This window comes from Halichoeres trimaculatus, unplaced genomic scaffold (genome assembly GCF_033239565.1).
Source record: "Halichoeres trimaculatus isolate MK-OKI-2021-1 unplaced genomic scaffold, fHalTri1.1 fHalTri1_scaffold_4, whole genome shotgun sequence".
In the NCBI taxonomy this organism is placed as follows: domain Eukaryota; kingdom Metazoa; phylum Chordata; class Actinopteri; order Labriformes; family Labridae; genus Halichoeres; species Halichoeres trimaculatus.
In genome coordinates this window covers 28,637,907-28,654,351 of record NW_027437182.1, presented here as the reverse complement: position 1 = coordinate 28,654,351, position 16,445 = coordinate 28,637,907, and the positions used below count along the sequence as shown (strand labels likewise).

The 16,445-nt window shown below is 38.3% G+C and overlaps 1 protein-coding gene across 2 annotated transcripts in view; it reads left to right on the top strand.

Moving 5' to 3' along the window:
* lpp (LIM domain containing preferred translocation partner in lipoma) overlaps nt 1-16,445 on the top strand; it is a 259,259-nt gene that overhangs the window by 5,117 nt on the left and 237,697 nt on the right. The window contains exon 2 of one of the 2 annotated variants that reach the window (XM_074668419.1): nt 5,565-5,637. The gene's annotated coding sequence lies outside the window, so the exon portion shown is untranslated. Of the gene's footprint in view, nt 1-5,564; nt 5,638-6,634; nt 6,716-16,445 lie in introns of those variants that run through there. The other variant, XM_074668420.1, reaches the window with a different exon arrangement.

The window sequence follows — 16,445 nt, the reverse complement described above, 5'->3', positions numbered from 1 at the left end:
ATAGTGTGGACAGGAAGAAATTCTGTGCTGAGAAGCATCAGAGCCAAAACAACACAGTTTTGAATGGGTTTCATATCGGCTGTCGGATAAAAAAAAAAAGGCTGATACTGATATGTCCCAAAATGCAAATATCAGCCTCAATAATCGGCCCGGTCGATAATCAGTCTATCCTTAGTGTAAATACTTAATCCTGATTGGTCAAAAGCCTCACAACAACAAAGACGATACAGTACTGATGCCTGGTACCAGGCAGTTGGTATCGGTAGTCAACCGTGCCCATTTTTAGTACTTTTTTGTGTTTATGTGGTGAAAGCTATCAGTTTGGTTAATAATAAAATATATTTTTTTCAATTCAACATTTATTCTTCAGTATATAAACTTGCAATGCTGTGTTTGTGTCCACCATGGAAAACTGCCTACTCTTCCACTCCTCACAGTTAGAAGGGTGCGTTTAGGTACCTAAACATGATACCTTTTGATTTTACGTGAGCAGGTACCCGGTACATTAGACAGAATTCGGTCGGTACTTGTAAAACTACCTAATTTGGTACCCATCCTGTGTGTCCAGCACGTGTAACTTCCGGCTGTTGACACTGTGGCAAAAAAATACATTGTATTTCAGGCTAAACAACAAGAATTATATTTAAGAGTTGTAGAATGTCCTGCAATCCAGGCAACAGCAACACAGCTGGTGGTTGCATGTGGGTGCACTGCTAACAACATGGTTAAAAGTTGTGAGATTTGCCTCATTTCTGCTTGAAGATCAGTCAATTGTAGATCTCAGAGAAAAGGAGCTGAGTGAGGACCGGAGTTACCATGAGCAGTCTACCATAACAATATTAATATCAAATAAAGAATCCCCTCGAAGTGAGACATGACCTCCTCCATTTAGCGTTGGTGTTGTTGTGCTTTTTTATGGCTTTAAGTGTGTAGCTTTTCATGTACATGACTTACAGAAAAAAAGTCCCTTCTTTTCATCTGTCTATGTGTGTCGGCCCTGTGATTGACCGGTGACCAGTCCAGTGTGTATACCGCCTCTTGTCCAGCCACCCTGAACTGGATAAGTGGTTTGGAAAATGAATGAATGAATGAGTCCCTCCTCTTCTCAGAAAAACTCTTTTCTCTTTTCAGCCTCTCTTTGAAACACTTGTTGTGGCTACTGTCTCTTTAAGGCTCCCTGCTCCTGTTAGGGGCAGAGCTGTAGGCAGTCCTTGGTGATTGAGGCCCTTCAGAAAATTTCATTTAGATCTTGAGAAGATCTGGTATTTCGTGAACAGGCCATTTTTAGCAGTTGAAATGACATAATTGTTGATTTCTTTGACATAAGAATTGTAGCTCTTTGAAAATCTGTATGTTTAGGATGAACATCCAGCAACGATACTTTATCTGCATATTTTGAAAATGGGAAACCAGAATATCCCCTCTTTAATGTGTCCCAAAATAAACAAACAAAAAACAGTTTTGCTAATAGGTACAAAGAGAAATGCATCATTAACGGTAATTTTTAAGTTATACTCTATAATTTTCTACACGTCCCAGCTTCAAACAACACGTTTGAAATACCCTTGCTGTTGCACTTCAGTTCAGTGTTACAACAAAAGTACATAATCTGTTGATTTCAAGGGGAAATTTAAAACAATGAATGTATGGTCTAATGTTTTTAAAATCCTAGATCATTTTACTTTTTTTTTTTTTTTTGTGAATGCAGCTCTAAATCAAACACTGAGTAGGACAGAGTTTCCTAAATTTTGCGTCCTGCTCCCCATGAAAGAGGCTCCAGAGACTGGAGGCTCCAGAGACTGGAGGCCATGGACGAATTGGCCAATACAGAGCCAGACAAAATAGAGACAAAATAGAAAAGACCTAAACAATTTAATTTTACTGATTTGTAAAAATTTAGATAACCTGTGTGCACATTTCGCTGTGTTTCCTAAAGTAATCTGGCGCCACTGATACCATTGTAATCCTGGGAGTTTTGTGGCAACAAAGAAAAATGGAAATCAAACATGTTCTGCTTACATGCTTTCAGATTCAGCTTAACCTCTAATTCTGAACAGAAATGGGTGAAATGTGCAATTCTAAGTTTGATTTTGGAAGGTGTTTTGCAACCCTGCTATGAGTGTTTTGCAACCCCCCATGGGGTCCCGACCCCTACTTTGGGAACCACTAGATTAGGATGGAGTCACATTTTTGTCAGACTTGCTGAAACAGTTTACTTCTTGCAAAAGGCAGAATAATTTTATCTAACATTCAATCAGTCAAGCTTTAATTATTTAAGGCCTGTCAGACAAATCAAAATGCTTCACAAAGGGATTGAAAAAAAGGAAAAAAAATAACAAACATAATGTATTATTTAATAAAATGAATTTAGATGTTAAGAGCATAAATCACCCCGAACTGGAAAAATGTGAATTTAAAACAGTTACAGGTAGAGAGTTTAAGAGATTAAAGGATTTAAGATAACTGAAATATTCATTGTTTAAAACACACCACTTAGATAAGACCCAGATGAAAGTATTACAGGCTAATTGTGTAAAAACATCTTCAGAGATCACAGTTTATTGATTGCACACGTCTCTCGAGTTAAACCATGTGTGGCACAAATGTGCTAGAAACTGGGGCCGGCTAAGATGATGAATATCTTCGTTTTTCTCAGAGTCATACTGATTCTTTATCTCTTCAGCAGAAGGTTACATTGATATTAATTTCAGAGGAAGTGTTTGTTGAGATAATGACACTGACATGCATGACCAGACTTATGACACAACAAACAGGGCATAGCCTGGACGTGTCAGTGCCAGCCTAATGATTCTGCTGTTCTCTGCAGCGACGTGTTAAAAACTAAGCTGCACAATAACACTGTTGTCTGTCTGTGGGTCTGACACTGACGTGCATGTATGAGCCATTCATAACCTGCATAACTCCAGCAACTCCAGCCCTCCTAAAATATGAGTAACTAATAAAGAGTTGGTGTGAATGAGCTGGTGTTTGATGAAAGTGAGTTTCCCTCCTCACATTCCTTTCTTCACTGTAGCACTAACTGTTTTATTTGCCATATCAACTATGCATGCAGCCCGTCTCCTTCCAAAAAGCCACGAGGAAACATGGAAATAAAAACTTGTATAGTCTTATGCAATTTGTTTGCATGTTTATTGCAGCAGATCGTATGCTTCATGTGTTCCTCTAAAAAGCCTTCTGCTGTTGCGTCAGAAAGACGCTACCATCTATCTTCAAGCTCCATAGAAGAATTTGGTGTTTTTAGATAATGAGAGAGGAAGCTATGCACATCCTCTCCAAACTCTGCAGAACGAGTGCTGGAAAAACAAAGTGTTGCAAAGATGAGTGTTGTCTCTGTGCTGTGTTTTATTCATCCAGAGAAAGCCTCATCCGCAGTGTGTATGAAGTACTGTAGGTTTTACTTTAGTTACATGACTCAAACAAGTCATAAAGCATTAGATAACCATCAGTGAAGTTATGATCATTTGATAGTAATTAACACTTTTATCAGGAATTAGGTTACAACTTTTTTAATGCTTAATTTTTTTTTTATTTTTATTTTTTACTAAAGCCCCATTTACGCAATGTTTCATCGGAAAATGCTAAAACGCAGTGAAAAAAAATCTGCGTTTACATGGAAAGGCCAAGGGACTGAAACGCTGTTGTAAACACGACAGGCCTGTAGGTGGCGCTATAACTGTCTTGTCCAGAAGCTGCTTTTGGGAGGTCTCCACCGAAGTAGAGTTGAGCCGGTCATCTGGTGTATTGGGGAATACTAAGAGCAGAAGTGGAACAACAGATGCACATTTTGTCCAAGGACAGTCAGCAGATTCAGCAGATTGAGCAGCACAAGCACAACATGGTAGAGCCTGACCGATATGGGGTTTTTGTGCCGATGCCGATACCGATACTGGGGGGCAAAAAAAAGCTGATATCTGATATATCGGCCGATATCTGATATATCGACCATTATCCAATACATCGGCTGATATATATAATAAATTCATTGCTATACACAGGATATATACTTTAGGTATATGAACACAAATTATAATATCCATATGAATCAAGACAAGAGACAGAACACTAATAAATTAAAACAAGGAACTTTAACTATAAAACTATCAACATAAGACCTGTAGTTTAAACCAATGATAAATAAGAACAACCTGTAAACACAATAGTAAATAAAGAAGTCAAACTGTAAACACACAATGAGCAACTTACACAACATTAAAATGTTGTTCTATAGTCTTACATTAGAAAATGGTGGATGTGTGAATTAACAGTAGCATTTATCTCTGTTTATCTTCCAAAAAAGCAACTTCCTCGATGTTAAAACGTTGTTCTATAATCTTACATTAGATAATGGTGGATGGAGGAGCCAGGCACTCAGACAGCATGCTGCCCAACACACAGGAACAGGAGCGACAGAATCTCAGCAGAGCAAACATTTTTATAATCAGCTACATTTTGGCCGATGTTGATCAATGGGTGACAGGCATAATCGGCAAGCAAAGAAAAAAAAACGTTTGCGTTTCACCCTAACACTGTTGTCATGTGAATGGCCCCTATGTCTGCTCCAAAATTTAAATTCTGACTAGCCAACCTGGGTTAAGGCAGTAAAAAGTAAAAACTGAGCAGGGGTTAGCACAATCTGTCTGCAAAGATGTTATTTTGGTTTGCAGAGTGTGGCTAACATTGCCCCTCAAAGCTCGGTGTCAGTGGTAAAAGGGGCTGGTCCATGGCGCCGATCCAGACAACCAGCACTATGCCTTTGTTCGATCAGCATTCTTGGCTTCTTGATTTGAAATGTTTCCTCTGATGCACTTTCTTTGTTTTTTTTGTTGGATTACCAGTCTACAGAGCATAAAATTTTATAATTGAAAAGGATTTTTGTACATTCTGAAGCTTAGTTTTTAGCAGACTGCTGCTAAACATTTAAATATATTATAGTTTGAATAAATATTAACTTCAGTAATTCAGTAAAGGTCTTTTTTTGCCTTTTACCCAAAACATTACCAGTCCTATCCCACAGTAGGTCATGTATTATTTAACACTGGTATTGGATCGGTATCAGTATCAGTTGATACCAAAGCCCAGGTATTGGAACCAGAAAAGTTGGATCTTTATGTCCCTAGTCTGAATATAAAAAAGTGTCTGTACTTTTATGAATTTTCCTCATAATAAGATTTTTTTAACCCTGTTAAAGTGTTGATTGGCTCTATCTCTTAATTTTCTACTGAGGTATGCTGAATATTCGACTATATTGGGTAAATTGATGATAATGATTCTTTCAGCACTTGCATATTTAGAAGTAATTTTATCATCATTCATCTTAAAGTTGCAGTGATCCATTATATTGTAATTTTCAAACTGGAACACTCACATTTGGTGGATCCAAACATCCACCAAAGTGCATTCAGGAAATCTGCCAAGGGTCAACTTTTCTCTGACAAAAGGTTGGGGCATAGAGAAGAGGATATTTATGAATCAACATGGTGCAACTACATTCAAGAAAACCTTTTGAGCAATACTGAACTGTGTCTGTTTCACAATCTCTACAGATTTCAACACACAGTGACGGGCGACACTTCCACAGTCTTCCAGAAATCCCACAACACCCAGAGAGGAGGAAAGGTAAGAGAGCGTTTCCTGTAGCACAGAGGTAGTTTACAGCTTTACAGGTCTGTATGATGGTGGGTGGACTGTGTTCTCATATACACCAAATCAGTCGTAAAAAAGAATTTGACTCACATTAAAGTCATATAAATTAGAATTTCTTCTGTTGTGATGTAGGTGGCCTTGCAGCACATCAGATTACACACTCTTTGGACTCTTTTGACTAGGTATTGGGGAAAGAATGGGCGTAGAAGGATTAGTAATTAAATACCAATGAAGTGAATAGCGCCGACTTTCAGTCCTTGATATGCCCTCCATTCCTCTGGATGTTTTCGAGAAGTGTTTAAAGAAAGAAGCACTCTCAAGCTAAATTGCTCTTCAGTATAATACCCAGGCAGGCAGGGCGATGTAATGTTCTCTGTAAGCGTCTCTTAATATTAGTGTGATCTTCTCTGACCCACGCCGCTCACAGGGGAGTAATCAGACTTTAATTATACCTCCTTAATCACTTGAAGACAATCTGTGTATCCAGACAGCTCTTCACGGTAAACGGGCTGTTGTAAGTTTCTTATTCCACGCTGGTTCACTGGTTAGTGGAAAAGATTAACTACATAGTAAATAGTTTATATTAATCTACATTTTACACATTTTTCAGGCTTCCGTCTACAGTTTTCAAGTTTCCCCTCTTCTTTTCTCCACATTTTGGCTCTAGAAGTGGAGCTCGTAAAGCAGGCTTGCAGTGTTACCCATCTTAGGTCATAGTGAACCCAAAGCAGCAGAGAAAGTTCTCCACAGTCATCATTATTATTATTCCCAGTGAAAGGTATGCAGCTCAGAGCTGGCTGTGTGGAGGGACTCTGGCTCTCAGAGTTTGGCATTCCAAGTTAAAAGCAAACCAAACTGATATTGCCCCTCAATACTGGCTTCATATTTTCTCCATATTTGGGAATGTTTACCTCCTCACGATGGTTGACAGAGGTTGGAAGAGGGGATGTGAGTCATTTCAGCTGCTTAAGACTTTCTTAGGGTGAGAGAAGAGTTCTGCCATTGAGGGAAGTTTGCTGTTTTCTCTGCTCCAATGATTTAAAGAGAAACTGTGAGTATCATTCTGCCCATTATTTGTCTTTTAGTTTGATGACTGCGTGTGTCTGTGCAGGGAGAGTGAGCTGCTTTTATTATTTCGTAATGTAAAAAGCTAAAAGCTGAAGTTTTCTCTTCCTTTTATTTAAATTGTTCAGAGCTTGTGTATTGGGACTGTTTGAGTAAGTTGTTATCACTGCACAATCTTCCGGAGCATCTCTGCAAATTTAGAAAATCAGAAGGGATCTCGACACTAAATGTTTGTGAGCTCTCTGCATATTTAGTGAAAGTTTTTCCACAAAGTTTGGACAATTCTTTACTTCTGTGAGATCTTCTTTTGACCCTGAGTCTGACTTTATATGCGGCTGTCTGTCAGTGATATGTGGAGGATGGAGACAAAGGGGAAGAGCGCACAAGTTAGTGACTGACCACAGCAAGGAGATAACTGTGGGCTTGAGATGACATTTGTATGTGAGCTTGGGAGCAGCTCAGGTCATTGAAAAATTCTGGTTTTGCATACATATCAAGTGTCACTGATCTACAATTCAACAGGTCCCCTCTGGCTCTAATGTTAACACTTCAAACATGCTCCTGCTGGTGCCTGACATTAGTAGTAGAGGGAGGAGGAGATGACTGTTCTTAGCTCTGAGGGATGGCACTGCTGCTGGTCGTGATTATCATATTTCTAATCTTTAAAAAGCAGTTAGTGAAATGATTATTGCTCTGCTCTGCTTTAAAGAATAATCTTTCATTGTCTTTAAGTTTGCATTTTCTGTGTGATTGATCTCATAAAGCTGGTTAGCATGTGGTTCCAGCTTTTTAAAACCTAAGAAAACAGCATCACTCTAACTTATCCACACTGCCATCAAGTCATTCAAACCTAACCACTGCTGCTCGGACATCAGAGGAGTTTGGTGGTCAGTGCTGGCAGAAATGACCGAACATGCAAAGAGATCTGACGTTTGTTTACATTTTACCAAAGAGTAAAGTAGGAAGTAGGGATGTCCCGATCACCTTTTTTTTTGCTCCCGATCCAATTCCTAATTTTTTATTTTGAGTATCTGCCGATCTCGATATTTCCCGATCCCATCTTTCAGCAATGCATTGGGAAAACAGAAAAGAAAAAAACTCCTACATGTTGTCCTTTGAGTTTTTTTAAATTTTATTTAAATGAAGGTATCATTCTAGCCAACATGGATATAGCTTTTTTTTCTCCACTTAGTGCAGCATTGGATGAACAAAATAAAAACAAAGCTTCTCAGTGGTGCACCACAAGATTACCTTGTATGTGTGTGACAATAAGGTTGCAATTTCTTGTTTGCAATATTGTTGTACTTGTTATAATGACAAATAATGTTATATTCTAAAATGAATGATGATGTTCTACTATACACATTTTAATTAAAAACAAGAACTAAGGCCCCAGGCTTTTTCCGATTCTGTCTTCCCCGATCTCCGATCGTTAAAAAATGCCCCGATCCCGATCCAATCCGATCACATGATCGGATTGGGACATCCCTAGAAGGAAGAAAAGAATGTTGCTCCAAACAGTTTCTGAAAAAAAAAAGAAAAGACACCAGTACCAAGTACCATCTTTTGTAATTCCAGTCACACTCCATTAGGTTGTTTTGCATTTTCAATCACAATGGAACATACATGGGCCACACTTGCTCATGTGACATATGGGGTTTTGGTGTCATGATAAGAAATCAGGCACTTTTTAAACTATTTAATGCAATTTACAAAATGTATTAGATTATGTTTTAATTAGATTATTTTCCAAAATCATTCAGCCCTAACAAAATGTATGATCAAGCATTGTGGTTGTTCTGATATTCTTGTACTTCATTGTTAAGTTACCTTTTTGAAAACAGAACGCTTGAAGTTTGTCAAATCTTGAACTGTTAGGATAGTTCTTGTGAGAGTACTTACATGATTTATCTTGGTATTCTTGTTCCCTTTCTGTGATTGTGTGGATGCCATAAAGAACAGTATCAGATGTGGAAATAGGCGTCAAAGGGGCGAGTCCAAGCGGTAACCCTCCAGTCTAAAAATACAAAGCCAATGTGGAAAAATACAGTTCCTCGAGATTCAGAAACCACATACACACCAATTCAAAGAAGCAGAGCGACATATTTACACCATGGTTTAAAAAAAAGCACACACTGTACCCTTTTTTTTTTTTAACTTGTCTTTTTTTTACAGTTATTAAACTTACAAGTTTTGCCCTTATAAGGGAATGACAAACTTGTATGACAGGTGGGTCCCCTGTAGCTGTCTGTGGAGAGGCTAAAAGCTCTCTTCCTCATCCTAACTTGAACAAAACTAGGTTAAATTCAGCATTTCCAATAAGGCCTCTGTCATCAATAGGCTTTAAAACTCTGAATCAGAAACAAATGGGTGATGTCACTGAGGCTATGCCCATTTATTTTACAGTGTATGGACAGGGCAGGATCACTGTGAGTTGGTGGAACATTGCTGTGTGTGTATGTGAATTTCCTGCTGTGTGTTTAATCGTGCTTCTACGGCCAAACACAGTAATGTAAAATCTCACATTGGGACATCGGTAATAGGCTAACATGAGTTCTTTACGAAAAAACAAATGTACGATGATGACGGAAAAAGGCTTTTTAGGATTTTGATTTAAGATTCTTTCTTTCTTACATGAGCATTGACCTATTTATGGAGAAAAATATTGGTAACAACTAATTTTTTGGTTTACAAAGCAGCAGCATGCAGAGGAGAGGATATTTGATGTAAAAGTTGATCACTGACTCCTGGACTTGACTCTTGGCTCCATGTCACTCTTGCTCTGTGTCCTCCACACTCTTCAGCTGTCCTGACAAATACAGGCAAATTCTCCAACTTTAAATTAAAAAAGGTGTTTAATTAACAAACCCAGGAATGTTCTAGTAAATACTTTCTTAACAGACTATGAAAAGGAGTGTAATGAGAAAGTGGTTTGATAAGCAGTCATTGACACTGATTACTGGTTACACCGGTCTCCGCTGGCGTCTCAAACACTAAAAATGACTTAATCTGGTCTCATTCTACTTCTCAGTCCTTAATTTCAAGATGTTGGCATCCCCGGATTGAGAGAGATTGTGTATTTTCAGGACAAGCCATCTAAATGAATCTTGTCAACAAATTAAGGCCTGATTAACAAGAGCAATTACGCCGAGGATCCCAGTGAGCTGAGGAGAATCACGCTAAAGTGGAGGAGATTATCTCTCTTATTAAGGAGAATCACTTTAAGGGTTTGATTACTTTCTGTTTTTGTGTTTAACTCCTGATTACTCTATGACTGAGGATGCTTGGAAACAGATGTTTTTCTGCATTACTGAGTGTTTTAAAGAGCGCACATTGAACATGCAGTGAAGTGCTGCTCCTGTTTGCTCTCATAGAGAAACTATCACATTGGTGTCAGCTTTGGAAGAATGTTGTAAAATGAGGAGAGCTTTGATTGGAGTTCATGTGCTGATATAGTGCTATAATAATTAGTCCTCACTAAGGTAAAGCCAAGTTTTAAGCCTCTCTTTAGCCAAAACCTGAACTGATAGTGATACTGTTACTGACACTCAGACTGTTAATCATTTCATTTTCCTATTGGCCTGTGGAAGCCTGTACTTTCCAACTAGCTAGTTACTGAGGCTCCTTTATCTTTGGATGGTTGCTCCTATATATCTTAGCTTTAAGCAACTGAAGTCGTTTTTTAGGCATATTTTTTAGGAACATTTATTGGATGATGCGCTAGTTTGCCTTGAAATAGTACCATTCAGCGACATGTTGAAGCATGTTGTTAGCGTCTGTCAGCTGTCATCACATGCACATAGTGAAAGGATGACCTTATCAACCATACTGTATGTTGGCAGACCTTTCATCTGCTAACACCTTTTATTTTTCCAATAGAATCAGGCATCTGTACTCTGACTTTTTTGGAGGTTGTGCCTCTCAAATGTCAAACAGTTTTTAAATCTGATGAAAATCATGGACTTTTGCTTAAGACCTGGGCTTGTATGCATGACAAGCCATTAGCAGGGAAAATGGACCGTTTGTACTAACAATGAAAAAAAAGTTGATTAGCGGTATGCATGAGCCAGGCTAACAGGCCAAAAGAGGGTTTGATTTAATGGAGGTATACTCCACCATTACAGGTACTAGCAGCAGGATTACAGCGCCTGTTTGGCTGTTCAAAGGCAGATATCATGCAATACGTTGCAGTTTGAGACAAAATATGCACAGTGGACAATCCTTTGGAAAGGTGGCGATGTGTCGCGATACGGCACTTTAGATTTAGGAGAAACAGCATTATTTCAGTGAACAGATGAGATAAGGGAGACAAACCAGCGAGGCTCACTGCCGTCAGTTTAGTAAATTTGATTTGCTTTTTGATTCAATGCATCTGGATTCGTCCAAGATGTGTGTAGTGAAATGTTTGAGTTCATAAACTGCTTTAAAAGTTATTCATTGAGGTACAGGGGCATTGCTGTGGTACTTGATGTGTAAAGCAGCTTTCATATTACTGATTTTATTGTTGAGGTTTTCTACTGTGAGATCAGAAACACCACACACATTTACTCTGTTCAAGATCGCCAAACTTTCTCTTTCTCTTTGTTTACCTGATTGACTCACGGATAACAGCTGTTTGTGTATTCTTGTAATCAAATCTCCATTTCTCTGGCTAAAAAAACTTTTCTTGGTCTTCTCTCAGTCACACTGTTACCACTCCCCAGGTTTATTACTGTTTCTGAGTTATAGACATGCAGAGTTCAAGTTTGTTTGATGGGGTTTTCCAGGAGGTTCCTCCTTATTATGACATAATCTGCGCCTGCGTTTCTTTCATGGTGTAATTAGTTAACTGGACAATTATTTGCAGTCGTGCATGCCGCTCAAGCTGCAGCCAAACGGGCCGTTCCAGCAGTAACGGTACGTTAAGACTAATGGTCCTGTTTGTTTAATAACTGAACCTGCACACGGGCCCAGATGTTCTCTTGGCCTCAAGTGAAGGATGGTGCATCAAATTCATCAGTTTATTTAAAATCAAAGTGTTCTCAAATAATATCCATGTTTAAAATTATCTGTTTTTCATTATTGTTTCTTCCGTTGTGTGGTTGTAATACAGCATTCCCGCCAGATGGTTGCTGTTGCACCTCCCAAAGCTGTTTGCTAACTGTATTAAGTAACAGAAGAAGCAGGAGTTTGAATCTTGACCGTTTCATGTTTAAAATGTGATCTTGAACCAACTTACTATGGGCATTTTTATGATAATCTATGTCAGCATTCCATCGATCACTGACGAAGTGAATTGATTCCAAAATGTGTAACTTTGCCCGCTGTGGGTTTTCCCTTTGGTTCTGTTTCCTGTCAAAAACACTCTCTGATTGGCTGGATGTCACACAATTGTTTGCCCTAACCGCACTGTATGTGTGACTAGTTTATCTTTAACTTCTGTTGATGTTTATTTTTTTAATGAAACATCTCCTAAAGCTGTTTGAATTAAGTCTTGCGTTATAGTTTATAATAAATCAAATTCTCGACTTTGGGAGAAATTTTCTCTTTTTTTTTTGCCAGAAATGCATTTACTTCCGAATGTCTGTTATTGGTCTAATGATTAAACGGTATCAGTGTTGTCCCTGAAAAAAATGACAACAGTCAACCCCAAGTACACAGACAGGAAATACTTTGCGAGCAGCCTGATAGCTGATGGTGCTAGTGTAACTTCTGTAACTGTCTTAATAACCAAAGATAACAAAGGGAAGCTGTGGCCACTTCTGCTATGTTGTTTGTTTTAAATTTCAAATAGGGGCATGATGGGAAATAAAGTTCACAGAAATCCAGTTGCAGTGCAGTAAATAAGATATGAACGGGTGTCAGATTACATCATTTAAATGTTTTCAACACGTTTTAAAGTGGGTTATTTTATGATACGAGATGGGAAACTGTAGATTTCCTCCTTCCCTGGTTGGTGGATGTCAGATTTGTTATTTTTTTCAGCAGACTTCAAGGGCTTAGCCCAGTCCCTCAGTTTAATGCCGATTTAACTGCATGCAGGTTGGCAGCATTGTGTTTAAACATATATCATCACCTCAGTGTAAGGTCTCTTTGAAGGAAGTTCACCTCGACAGTCCGCCTGCATTTATTGTTCCATTTTCCAACACAAGGAAACGACCTATAGACACAGTTTGATGTCACAGACGTTGTTTATGTCCTTCAGGTCTTAAGAGTCCAGTTTCAAAGTGATACTTGAATCTGATAAGGCTGAGATGCTCCCACTCTTCCATATCATCGGTGAAGATAAAGTTTATTCACCCAGCAGAGAGGCTGAAAGACAAACGCCTCAACAACTTTCAAATTAAGTTGATTTCCTGGAACTTTTTGGGCACTTTTGGTGGTATTTTTCTGTTTTAGGAGTATGAAGCTGTGTTAATTCCCCTTTCTTATCAATTTCAACTTGTTTTTTCTCTTGATGTTGTCATGTTGGCTCAGTTTTTCCCAGATTCCCCTCTCTAGACCTAATATTGTTGAAGTAAGGAGAACATAATCTGTTGTTGTGATATCAGGGAGCCTCAGTTTAAGGGCAGGGATTTTTGGGGTGTTTTGCTGTTAAAAGAAGCCAAATAAAACTTTGTTTGCTTCACATTTGGATGATGTTCCCTGTGATGACTTATAAAACACAGAAGTTAAAGAGAGGTTTGTTTTTAAACGTTTTATTTTGGATGGAGTCCAGCCCGTCTGGCATCCATCCAGTGAGTGTTCATCAACACTTTCGTGACCAGTAAACATCAGTAATCTTGAACATTGTCATAATGACAGCAGAGTGATTGTGTGCCAGGAGTGACATTTCACTCTCTGCCCCTATCATTTAGGATCAGATGCCGCTAACTGATTAATCTGAGATTAGGCAGGAGCTGGAGGCTAATGGGACACTTTAGTCAAAGTGACTGATACACTTACTTGGCATGCGGCGACAGATGCCAGCCTCTAAAGACGCTCAAATTACTGAAGCATGTTGTCGGCAAAACACAGAGCCATTAATGAAGTGCCAAAACATATAAACAGCAGCAACATAAATCAGATTACAATGACGACAAGACGGATGTCAGAGGATGGAGTTGGTGTTACAACTTAAAACAATGTTTTTACTCTTCAGTGCCAACTGCAAGGCATGGAGGAACATGTTTTTAACATCAAACAGACATTAGATATCATCTGATTGAGAATTATGAGAAACTAAAGCAAGAGTTTTCATTTTACTGTAAGATGCGTAATCTAAGATCTGACCTACTCAGATCTATGATAGTACATCCACCCAAAACTTACAAATAAAGATTTATGTCACTTTTTTAAATTCTTTTTAATGGGGATGAGAATCCTCAGCATTAATACAGTTTGATAACCATTTGGAGCAATTCAACAAATAATCATACACATGGTCAGTGCCCCTTCTGAGGGATGCCTCACCCTCTGTGTGTACTTGTTGTGACTGACGTTATGCTAGTTTGGTTTAGCAAGGTTAGCACTTGACTTAAGTTTTTGTTTATCATGTCAAAGGAGTTCTTCAGCCTTTGACTTCAGACAGTTACTGTTGTTTTCTCTGGTTGTGAATCTCAAAAAACAGTTTTAACCACTTTTAATGGTCTCTGGCTTTTGTGATCTCTTCTTTGTTTGTTTTTTTTATTGGCAGTTTGCAGAGCTTTCAGAGGGGCTACAGTCATCATGTGCAAGTTGAATGGACAGGCCTTAGTTGAAATAATGAAAAAAAAAAAGTTTTTCTACTGTAGGAAAACACCCACATGAGCTTTTCAGTTCTTGTTGAACGACTGATCTAAAAATCCTGTTTCAATACTTTTTGATGTAAGTAATTTTCAATTTTGGAGGCTTTTTTGTGCCTTTGATTAAAGAGGACATGAAAGTGGATAGAGCAGAAAAAAGGGTGAGAGTACACTGTAAAACTCAAAGTTCAGATTACTCAGTTGGATTAAACTATGAAAACTTAAAATTTGTTGGTAAGTCTAAGTTACTCAAATATCTGAGATTTCAGTTTTGAAACTGATGACTTCTGAGGAGGTTTAACTTTTGTTTACGTAAGCACAACTTAAAATCATTAGTTTCTGTTACTGCGTTTTGTAGCTTCGAATGAGGAGGGGGCGCAGATGATATGAGACCTTGCTGTACTTCTAGACGTCACAGCATGGACCAGCTGTCTATGCTCTACATGGTGTGGACTGGCTGTCTGGGTCAAAAAAATAAATAAATATATCTTTTTTACATTTTCAAAATTGGCCTAAATAGCATGGCAGTCAGTCAAAATTTCATTTATAGATATATTATCCATTAAATCAATAGGTACAAGAATTGGCTTAATTCGAACCAGGGCCACCTGCTGAAAAATGGACCTGATAGGGCCAGCTATCTGCACCCAGTTCATACTTTTTACGGGGAAACTCCTCTAGTATACATGTACACCATATATTGAAAAAGGTTTTTTTTTCCCATTTTATGTCCCCAGGTCCTTTTCCTCATAGTCTATGTTGGTCCTATGAGACCTATATTGTTTAACTTGTTTGGGTGTGTTTGCCCTGGTCCTGAATTTATAAAGATGAATAAAATAAATAATTAAATAAATAAATAAAAAGTTAGCAAATATTTTGATAAATAAATATGTGCATAGTTAAATTATTTACAGAAAATGCATAAAGACAAATGTTTCTCAGAAGTTTGTGTCTTCCAGATTCACCTGTAGTTCTGGACTTTTCTACCGAAAAAGCTGACCCATGAAACTACAGCAGTAAGCTGTCTGGGCTCTCAGTTTTCAATGTCAAGCAGTGAATATAGTTACTAGATAGTAATATAAGAGGTGTCCGTTATCTAAATAAAACAAACGACAAACTGTGATAAATAGCTGATGTTGTGTTAATGTCTTGTTGATGTTGAGTTAACATTTTGATTGTTGCTTCAGTCACAGTACCACCATCTATTTTTAAAGTTCTGCCTCCGGACTTTATTTTAAGCTGTAGTTCATTGAGTTTGATGAAACAACTTATTTAGTGATGATAACTAACAGAAGGAGCTTGGGGTGCAGATATTACTACTCTGTTTCCTTACTTACAGAATATCTATTGGTGGCATAAAAAACATTGTTTTATATTTGGATGTGGAAAAATAATAATATCATCTTTATTTGATCTTAATTTTTTAGTTTTGTTTTGCTATTTTCATATGGACACTATTATTGTCATTTGTGCTTGTCAAACAGTTGTATTTGGCTATTCCACTCCACCATCATTTTTGCACTGTTAATGAAGTGGGAGGAGCTCTGGTTTCCTGCTGCGTCAGCCTCTTTTTGTTCTGCTTCAGTGTGATTGTGTAACTGTAGCTGTGAGGCGCTGGTGTCAGCAGCAGACATTATACACCATCACTGTGTGATAGAGCTAACAGAGCTAACAGAGCAGCAGTTATCAGACTACTGGCACACTGTACGTGTGCATATTTCATGTGGCTCATTGGCAGGATTAATTGCCAACAGGTCCCCTGTGGTCCAGCAATGCAATTACCTACTGACCCAAATCACTCTGTTGGCTGGAAGTCTGACTTCTGACAGAGTTACACCTGGGACTGAGTCTTCACGTCACCTCAACCTCACCCCGCCATCCATCCTCACATCCAGGAGGTCTATGGTTTTTATGTTTGTTGGATTAAGAGATAATTTATGAATAATGAGGCCGTTTTATGCCTCCTCTGAGTAA